Raw genomic sequence first — 10,494 nt, forward strand, 5'->3', positions numbered from 1 at the left:
ATTTCCTGCTTGACTGCATTTCTTTTCAGGTCATAACTTCCCTTCAACGCTTTCTGGGGAGACCCCCTGCAGCCCACTTTTCCAAACAGGCCTGAACACAGTCTCAGCTTTTCCTCACAAACAGACTGCCTGAATCCACAGTGGACACAGTAATAGCAGACATCTTCAGATGCAGTTTCACAACGCTTCACACAGCTCTGATACTCTGCTTTATCCTTGCCTTACAAGCTACCTGCAATACATGAAAGAAGAAGTGAGAGCAGGGAAATGACAGGAAGTCTATATACGTTCATTCGGGGTTGATGTTGTGGTCATGCATTTTAAATTAGGGCATTTCCTCATTCTGCTTGCCAAGAGGGACCAACAGCAGTAATAAACAACTGTAATGACTCTGCTGTAACGCAATACAGAGATAAAGATGATTAAAAAAAACATTCACATGATTAATAATTAACTTACAAAGAAATATGACTGTGTCAGCTAAGCTGTGAGAAAGCACAGGCTGTCTCAGTGCAGAACTCTGTCCATGGTGCTGGAACAGGAGAGGCTCTAGTAAACCACGTTACTGCTGATGGATGAGCTTTACTGGTTTCCACCAACACTCTGGCAGTATTTCTCCATTGCCAGTAGAGAGTGCGCTACTCAGGCCTTTTCTAAATGATCAGCTTTTGTCCTTCAATATAAATTGCTTTCCAATTTCATTCAGATACAGAAAATACAAGCATGGTGCATAAAATAAAAAAGTTAGTAAATTAAGATGTAAAATTGAAATGTGTGTATGAAAACAGGCTGGAAAAATCCAAAACAGTGGACATGCACTATGCCCTAAATTGCACGTGAGTGAGTTATCTCTTGATCTAAAAAAAAAAAAAGAAAGTCTGACAAACATTAAACTGAATTTTATGCACTTGCCAATTTTGTGTTTAATTGGTTTCCACAAAGACAAAAGCCGTTTGGGTGTAGCTGTTATGTTTCAGTGGTGTGTCTTACAGATACCTTGTGGGAGGTGTAATAGACAAGTGGCTGTACAATAATAATACAATAACAATGTTTCTCCAATTTTGTGTCAAATGATGATTAAAAAAGAATCATGTGTCGATGTACAAACACCTGACCTTTGATTTTGTGAAACTTTGTAGTGGTTGTGTAGCTGTTCTGCAACTTCAGTGTCTTAGTACAGAGTCACTGCACTTGTAACCACATCAGGATGCTGTTTTTTCAGTCCTATAAAGCCACACTACAGGGATTAATAATGGTGAGCAGGTAGATTGCCCTTCATTTCCAATTATTTTATGAATATTTTTAAAATAAAATAGATAAAGTGGTTAAAGCTGTGGCAAGAGAAGAAACAATTCATCTACAATCAATCAAATTATAGGTAATAGCTCATAGTGCACTGAGCAAATACACTATATTGCCATTGCTCACCTACACATATGAACTTGATGTGCATTCCATTCTTAATCCAGTGGGATTATTATGATGTTCACCCCTTTGCAGTTATAACAGCCTAAACTGTGCAGGAGTGTTTATGGAAATTTCTGACCATGTTACCTGAAGTCTGTTTGTGAGGTCAGACGCTGATGTTGAACGGAAGCTGTTCCATCAGGTCGAGGTCAGCACTCTGGGAAGTTCTTTCACACCAAACTTGGTCATCCATGTCTTTATGGACTTTGCGCACTGGTGCGCAGTCATGTTGGAACAGGAAGGGGCCATCCCAAATGTCTTGGTACGCTGAAACATTAAGAGTTCCTTTCACTGGAACTAAGGGGCCAAGCCCAACTCCTAAAGCACAAGCTCACACCATAACCCCCCTTCCACCAAACTTTATACTTGGCACAGTGCAGTCAGACAAATACTGTCCCCCCAGCAATTACCAAACCCTGGATTGCCAGCGTGATTCGTTGTTCCAGTTCTGTTCAATTCAGTTTTATTTATATCTTGACAAATTACAATAAGAGTTGCCTCAAGGCCAGAGAACACATCTCACTGCAGCTGGCTCTGTGATTTTTCCGTGGACTACTGCTTTGTTGCTGTTGTTCCCAGTTGCTTCCATTTTGCTATAATGCCACTAACAACTGACTGTGGAATATTTAGTGGTGAAGAAATTTCATGACTGGACTTGTTGCATCCTATCACGGTACCACGCTTGAATTCACTAAGCTCCTGAGAGCGACCCATTCACAAATGTTTGTAGAAGCAGCCTGCAGGCTTAGTGGTTTGATGTTATACACTTGTGACCTGGATGGGTCAGGGAAAAATGATGGCAGTACCGTGTATTTTATCGCCAGTTCTTCTGCCTTTATTGTGACTTATTGATCATGATTATGCTGTGCACAGAGATATACAATACAAATACCAAGGTCTTGCTTCTGCCATCTTCAGCCATCTCCAATGCAGGAAGTTCCTCTTTACCAATCAGACAAACTCTCTTTATCTCAGTGATAAATCCAATTGTCCACTATTCTCCCAGTTCTTTACTCCTCGATTCTGTGTCACATTCAGCATTGTGTTGTATACATGAGCACTGATTTGCCCATTGACGACTGAAGGCTACACACACCTAAAGTCAGTACGAGTTACATATCATGGTCACCTGGTTTATTGATTGAGTACAGCTGTGTTTTAACCTTTGACAAAGTGGTGAAGATGCGGACCGTACTGGAGATTCTAGCTTGCGCTGCAACGTTTGTGCTTTATATTGAAACGTTGTTTTAATTAAACACAAGAGCACAAATAGTTTCTACAGTGTGCTTCTTTCTGAAAAGCCAGTTTGTCTGTGAAGCTGCTCCTTCCACTAACACGCAACGTACAGCAGAATTCAGGCTTGACATAAGTACCTCTCAGAGCCATAGTTTTCCACAGATATAATTTCCTGCCTATTCCTTTAATCATCTTTCATGGGATACAGAGTTTTGGTGAGGAACTGTAGTTCGTGGAATGATGACTCAATAATTGATCAGAATAAATGCATGTCTGGGATACAGAGCATTTCTTCACCTGCAGGTATGTGATGAAGCTGTTAAACCCCTCTAAAGTCATAATTATTACTTGTGTTCTCCTAATACCAATACTTTCAGCTGACAGCTCTCCTAATATGAGTTATGTAAGTGACAGATTGTGTTTGGGTTCATGCTTTTGTAACGTGAGAGTTGTTTTCTCAGCAAACACAGACGCTGACCTGTCAGCTGAAATATTTCATACCTGTCTGTGTATATTTCACAACTAGGCAGACATCATACAGTCAACACCGGTTTCCTGAAAATCCATCTTGTTTATTCACATGGTAAGCATGATGCAGTTGAACAACACTGAATTCTCCAAATGACTCATTCACCGCACCGGCAGTGACCCTGGAGTTTAATTAGCTTCAAATGATCACATAACATAACACACAGCCCCTACTGATTCAGCACACTCTGTAAACATTCCTGAAATGCTTTGGCTTTCTGCACTCCGCTTTACTTCAAAAGGCATTTTCTGGGTCACAGCCAACTGGCATTGATCAGGATCGTTAACAGCATGTTCCCTCTCTTAAAATAGCCTGCTGTATCACCCATCCTTAACCAAGAATAAAAGCTCAGCAGTAAATCAAGAAAATGTGGACATGTTAAATGTGTAAGATAATTGCATAGGAATTGAAAAGCCCTCTGTCCTCCTTCTGTTCATCCTGGGCACCATTAAGTGCGTTTAATGGTGTTTGCTACTATAAAGGAGTGCAACCTTGTCAGTTTGATTTAACCTCCTAGGACCTAGCGTCCACATATGTGGACATCACATTTTTGGTTGTCTAGACCAAAATACTAAATTTTGCTCTACAAGTGCCTGATATCCACTTACGAGGACATTATACTGCCTCTGTTTCATCAAAATTTAAAACAAACATCCTCATATGTGGCTCTCATTTTTCTTAGAAACAAAAATTAAGTTAAAAAAAACATCTGGTGATTCTTTGTTTTTGCATTCATCGGATCTCAATATGCCCAAATATCAAAGAGAAATTAAAAATGCATGCCATGGAAGAGTTCAGGTCTTAGGAGGTTAAAGAAAGAAAAAGCTAGTGTTCTGTTTAAAGTGTAAATAAAAACAGAATGTAGTCATCTGCAAATCATTTAAAGACTCTTTGAAAATACAACATAACAAGCTGAACTGTGTGCTGACGGCAGATGTTGAAAATAAGACATTTTTCATTTTGGAAAGAATGCATCACTTGGAAAAAGCTGGCAGAGGAGCATGTTTGTCACTGTGTTGCATCAAATCTTCTTGTAGCAAGTTTCGTCTGTCATACTTTGTCAATGGTTGACTGCTTTAGCTCCTAAACTTTTTTTTATGACTGAGCCATGCTGGTCCATCCTGTAAAAATCTTTCACCATAATACTGTTGCAGATGTTTGCTTTAAACCTGTTTGCAAAGAACACACCACGTGGCCCTTCTCTTTAGTCTAGAGGACACAGTCTCCTTCATTTTCAGGAGAAAATCTGAATTTACTTGGTTGGACCACAGGACTTCAGTCCACTTTAAATGATCTCTGTTACACAAAAGGTGGCGTGTTATGTTCTTGCTTAAACCTTATTTTACAAAATGTATCGCAAAGAAGCATTTCAGCGTGCAAGAACTGTATTCAGAAGTATTTCCAACCCCAAGCACCAATTTCAAATAGCACTGAGAAATGTTATTGTTAAATTGCTGAACCACTCATGCGTGAAATATTTCACAGCTTGGTGAACCTCTTCCCATCTTTTCACCTGATACACTCTCAGATCACATTATTAAATAACTTAGTTTTCACATACTCCAGCGTGTTAAGCATTACTAAGTATTGTATAGGAAGTATACCATCTCAAGTTCTTAATGTGCTGCAGGCATCAAATTCAGAATGAGTATATTCTTGTTTTTCTTGGTTTCACCTTTTAATGTGTTGCTTTTGTGCACTTTTCAATTAGATCTGGAGTTTAAACAATTTTACAAATAACTGCATTGTGTTTTTGTTGTTGTTGTTTTTAAACAGGACTGTATTAGGTATTCATAAAAATTCTTATCAACAACTACAGACTGATGTTGTCACATACACAACTGTTCTCTGGGTATGTAGACAAGTCAAGCCAACTTTATTTATAAACAGCTTTAAAACAGCAAGCACTGACCAAGGTGCTTAACATTAAGGAATACATTAATACTAATACTACTAATAATAATAAGAATAAGAAGAATATATTTAAAAACGGGGAAAAGTACATTAAAGCACAATTTGCATATATGTATAAAATACACAGCAATAGCCCAGTATGTTAGCCACATACAGTACAGACACATACACATTACGCTCATATATGCACACAGCTGTTCCTTTATAAGGGATGGTTTTGTTTTGTTTTTGTTTTTATTTCCAGTCTGTTTACTGAATCTTGCGATCAAAAACACAAAATAACCTTTACAGTAAATCAAGTGTGAGTTTTACCCTCCATTGTGCACTGCAGTCATTCTTTACCACCAGAGCACAGGATCATTTTTCTGTATTTTGGCTGAAACAGCTGCCTGTCCCATTCATGTCAACATATGCACCACTTAACCCGTGGAGGAGTCCACGCTGTGCAGTACCTAGCTGTTTTTTTTAAACTTGGCTCAGAGAAATCAGCAAAAAATTAGGATAAAGGACAAAATGCAAAGACCTGTTTGAGAGAAGGATAAACTGATCCTTTATGAAAGCAGAAATGTGCTCTGTTGACTTTTTCAACGACTCTTTCGCTTTGAGTTGTTACGAGATCTTGTCATGATTGTGGAGTAAATCCAAGAAAAGCCATTTTCAAGGAAGGTTATCCATTGGTTATTTTATGCTCAGTTTATCAGTGATAGCAGACCTTAGCAATATTAGCAGATTAAAGCCTCTACAGAGGCTCTAAAGAGATTTCTCAGTGAAAAACACTGAGAAATCTCTCAGTGATCATTTGAACATTACAGAATGTGGCTTTTCTTAGTCATCTGTTTCTTGATAGGCTTTATTGCTGTAGATATGCCCTCAGCACTCCCTTAACTAGGAACACCTAAAACATCTAAAGCAATCATGATGTCATAAATACCTGTGTTTGGGATGTATAAACAGTTCAGAATTTGCTGATGTGACCACAGTGGTATACAGTCAGACTTTCCACACAAAGTGTGCAGTGCTGGGGTTATATTAATTAGAGATAACACCTCATACACTCCCCTCCTAAACTGTACTCATTTTCGTTTTCTTTCTTATCTTACACAGTGAGGATTTTGCTGATTGCACGCACTAGATAAACAACTGAAAGAGGATTTAAGACATTTATAATAATATAGTTATATAGTTATTTTTTGTTGTTGTTTATAACAGCCTTGAACCGTGCTGTTGTTATGTTATTAAATTGTTGGCACACTTTTACAAAATAGACATAAGAATACGCTCAAGGAAACCAAGTTGCATTGTGATGATAAAGTTATAGTGAAAGTGAAAACTGTGTATTTGTTGATTGGAGTGAAGAAGCATGTCATCACTGCAGTTGACCAGTAGATGGCCTCTGGTTATCATTATTTCACTTGAGAAAATAATAAGAAACAGGTACTTACTATTGACTTGCTGCTCAGACTTAAAGCTTGTGCTTTCAATTAAAAATAGGGGAAAGTAAATCTGGAAAAGTTTGTCATTAAAACAAAACAAAACAAAAAAACTGCCCCACCCCAAACACAGAGTATTTGAACACTGCCGGGACACACATTGGCTGATAATTTGATTCATATTGAAGATATATAATTTTTAAAATAAATAAATAATAGTCCAATAAAAATTCTCAACAGAAAGATTATTTAATCAAAAAGGTTTTAAACTATTTATTATCAAAGTCAGCTGAATGTACTGGTATACTGTTCCAGAGCTTTGGTGTCACAGACTAAAACGCTCTGTCTTCCCTGGTCTTTAGTCAGGTTTGAGGAACAACTAACAAATTCTGAGCCTGTGAACAAAGAGCAGCAGTGAGCAGCAGTGTGTTTTGTAAAATGGATATTAAAATAAAATAAAAAATATTTGAAACGATTCCTAAGATCTATTGGGAGCAGGGGCGGCTCTAGAGGAATTTTCTTTGGGTGGCATGGAAATCAGGTGGGGTGGCAAAATCAAAGCCATTTCTTTACACGTATGCAGGTGTTACATTCTGTAGTCTATATGGTTAAAATGCATCAAATGCAGCAAGTATATGCATGTTGCATGTAGAAATGGTCTGTATGATTCCTAATGGATTTAACCTGAATAATTAAACATTTCAGTTCAGTAAAATCCAGAAAACAACACAACATGAAGTGGCTCATTTTAAGAAATAATCAGAGATCTGCTCTGTCATGAAAAAAATGGATGTATATTTCACCAGAATTTTTAACATTAATTACACACACCTTCACGGCATTGTCATTGTAACAATCAAAACCTGTGTTGAAATCTGAAGTGCCCATGATTGATTCAAAATGTGCTCTGGTGTTGGTTTGTTATGAAAACAAGAAATAAAGCAGCTTTGGATGCTATGGGTTCAACAATTTTTTAATGGGGTTGGGGGCAGGGTAACATTATGCAATATATTAAGTTTTAGAATTTATGTTCAATGTTAAATGTAGCCAGGCTCAAAGTATCAATTTTAGCTTATTTAAATAAAAAACATGAAAAAAATTTTTCCAGTTCAGCTGAGGAGACTCTAGAGAAGAATTAAATATTCTATTTTGATGGCTGGATTTAGCTTTTGAACAAAAAGAAGCAAGACCCTTATTGATTTAGGATATAGTTCAAGAGGAGTGTCTTGATGCTCAATCATCCAGGTAAAGAAATCCCAAAAAGTTGATTCTGTTCATCTGGATGTAGAATTTTTGGTGGCAGAAACATTTCGTCACTCATCCAAGTGGCTTTTTCGGTCTCAGCTGACTGCAGGTTTCCTCAACGTTATAAACAGTACATTACACAATGACTGAAACCAGATCACTGGCAAGCAACGGGCTGTGAAGTCAGTTTCTTGATCATTAATATGCAAAATGTCATGACCATTGATCAACAACCACTGATCAAAGACTATTGATCAATGATCAATGGCCATGAGTACCATTCACAGAGAGTTGGGGAATGGCTGCAATCACAGCATTGTAAGATGGCGACAGATGTACCCTTAGGCCCCCTCCTCGATTCAGAGATGGTCTTTCCCTTTTCACCTAAATGGCCTCCTTGACTCCACGCTCAAACCAGCGTTCCTCCCTGTCCAGGATGTGCACATCCTCATCATTGAAAGAGTGTCCACTGGCCTGTAGGTGTGAATAGACTGCGGAGTCCTGGCCTGACGAGTTAGCTCTTCTGTGTTGTGTCATACGCTTCGCCAGAGGTTGTTTAGGTTCCCAGATGTATAAATCCCGGCAATCCTTCTGGCAATCAACAGCGTACACTACATTACTCTGTTTGTGCCAGGAGACCCGATCCTTGGGGTGGACCAATTTTTGACTCAATGTGCTTTGGGGTTTAAAAGCCACAGAGACTCTGTGTTTAGAGAAAAATACGTCTCAGCTGTTCCGATACTCCTGACACATAAGGGATTGCTAAGGGTTTTCGTTTAAACAACAGTTGTCCTTCTCTCCTGGATTGTCTGGAGCTTTCTGTAGGTGCCTTCCTAGCTTTGACAAAGCTGGGATAACCTCATTTACTCAGGGCCTTCTTGATATGATTCTTCTACTTCCCTGGTCGCTGTATCTGTGGGGATGGTGTTTACTCTGTGTTGTAGCGTCCTGATGACACCCGTAGGTTTACGGTGAACATCGACTTTTAAATGTGCCCCATTACTGATGGAAATCTCACAGTCTAAGAAGGCTAACCTGCCTTTTCATTATCCTCCCTGATGAATTTGATGTGTTGGTCCACCGACTTAATGTGAATAGCGAATAGTGGTACATCCTGAGATCTGATTTTCACCCAGGTGTTATCCACATACCTGAACCAATGACTTGGTGGTGTTCCAGGGTAGGACTATGATCAATCGTCATGACAGTTTGCATATTAATGATCAAGAAACTGACCTCCCAGCCCATTGTTCATCAGTGGTGTTAGTTTCATTCATTGTGCAAACGTACTGTTTATAAGGCTGAGGAAACCTGCAGTCAGCTGAGACTGAAGAAGTCAGTTGGATGAGTGACGAAATGTATCTCCCACTGAAAACGCTACGTCCAGATGAACTGAATCAGCTTTTTGGCAGTTCAAGAGGAGCTACCACCGTGGTCTCCATCTTGTTGAAAAAAGGTAACAGATCCAGTTAGTAACCTGGATTTTTAGTGGACTAGGGTCAACAGCCTATCCAGCTTATGAGGCTTAAAAGACATATACAACTGAATGTCATCGGCATATAACTGATAAGAAATGTCATTAAAACAATAAATAATGACAGTTAATGGAAGCAAGCAAGCAAGAAAATAATAATGGTCCCAAAACTAACCCTTGTGGGACCCCATATGTTAGAGAAGCATTGTTAGAGGTTAAGGTTTATGGTTAAGGGTAGGGTTATGTTTATCCATTTGGCACACCCAAAATGAAAAACAAAACAAAAGAAGTGAAAGGTCCCATTAATACAAATATTTCAGAGCATTTTTTAAAGGTAAAAGTATCTAGTTTTTTAAAAGAAAAAAAATGTCCTTAACAAGTAAAGCAACTGTATTGGTGAGGTTGTGGATGTTAAGAGATAACTGATAACAGTTCTATCCCACCTCGAGAAATATATATGCACTATATACTAAAATGCTCCCATTACACAGACAGCTTTTATACACAGTACATAAACAGTTAAAACTGAAAGATTTGTTAAGGAATTAATTCTCGAATTCACTACTTTATACTTTATACTAATTTATCTGTTTTCATCAGACAGTTAGCATGAGGGCCCAGACTGCATTATGCTGTGGCTGTGTGGACCTATCTTTACATATGTGGCACTAGCTACATTCAAAAGAGAACAAATGCACATACATCTGCCAAGTGTACTTATTCAGTTACAGTTGAGCAACTGAGCGCAATCTCACGTCTAACTTTGTTTGAGGGTAGTTTGTGAACTTGGTGCCTCCTCTAGGGAAACAACAGTGTTCTTATCTGATTCACTGTCAGCAGAACATGCTGGTCCGCTCACTCAGATAGAGATTTGATCTGGGGATGTAACCTGTGATACCCAAAGGTTTGAAAAAGACAGTTTGTGGAAATTCTGGGGAAGCTGTTTAAATGACCCATGCTGTGTGTTTACTGCTGCCAGCAAATGATGAGGTGTTGTTATATGCATTCACAGCCTTCTCTACCCTCAGTTTGGTGGGTGTGCCATGAGCAGGTGTTACCCTGCAGTCTTTTCTGATTTTTAAACGCAATTCAAAGTTTATCCAGATGGAATGCATGAAAGTTAGCAAGTACAGTTTTAATGATACTGACAGGTCAACTGATCTAGATCCTCTCATGGACACTTTATTAGCAATATGGTA

Source organism: Rhamphochromis longiceps, linkage group LG11 (assembly GCF_057381845.1).
Source record: "Rhamphochromis longiceps isolate RC_006_pf linkage group LG11, R_longiceps_female_GT1.1, whole genome shotgun sequence".
Classification (NCBI taxonomy): Eukaryota; Metazoa; Chordata; class Actinopteri; order Cichliformes; family Cichlidae; genus Rhamphochromis; species Rhamphochromis longiceps.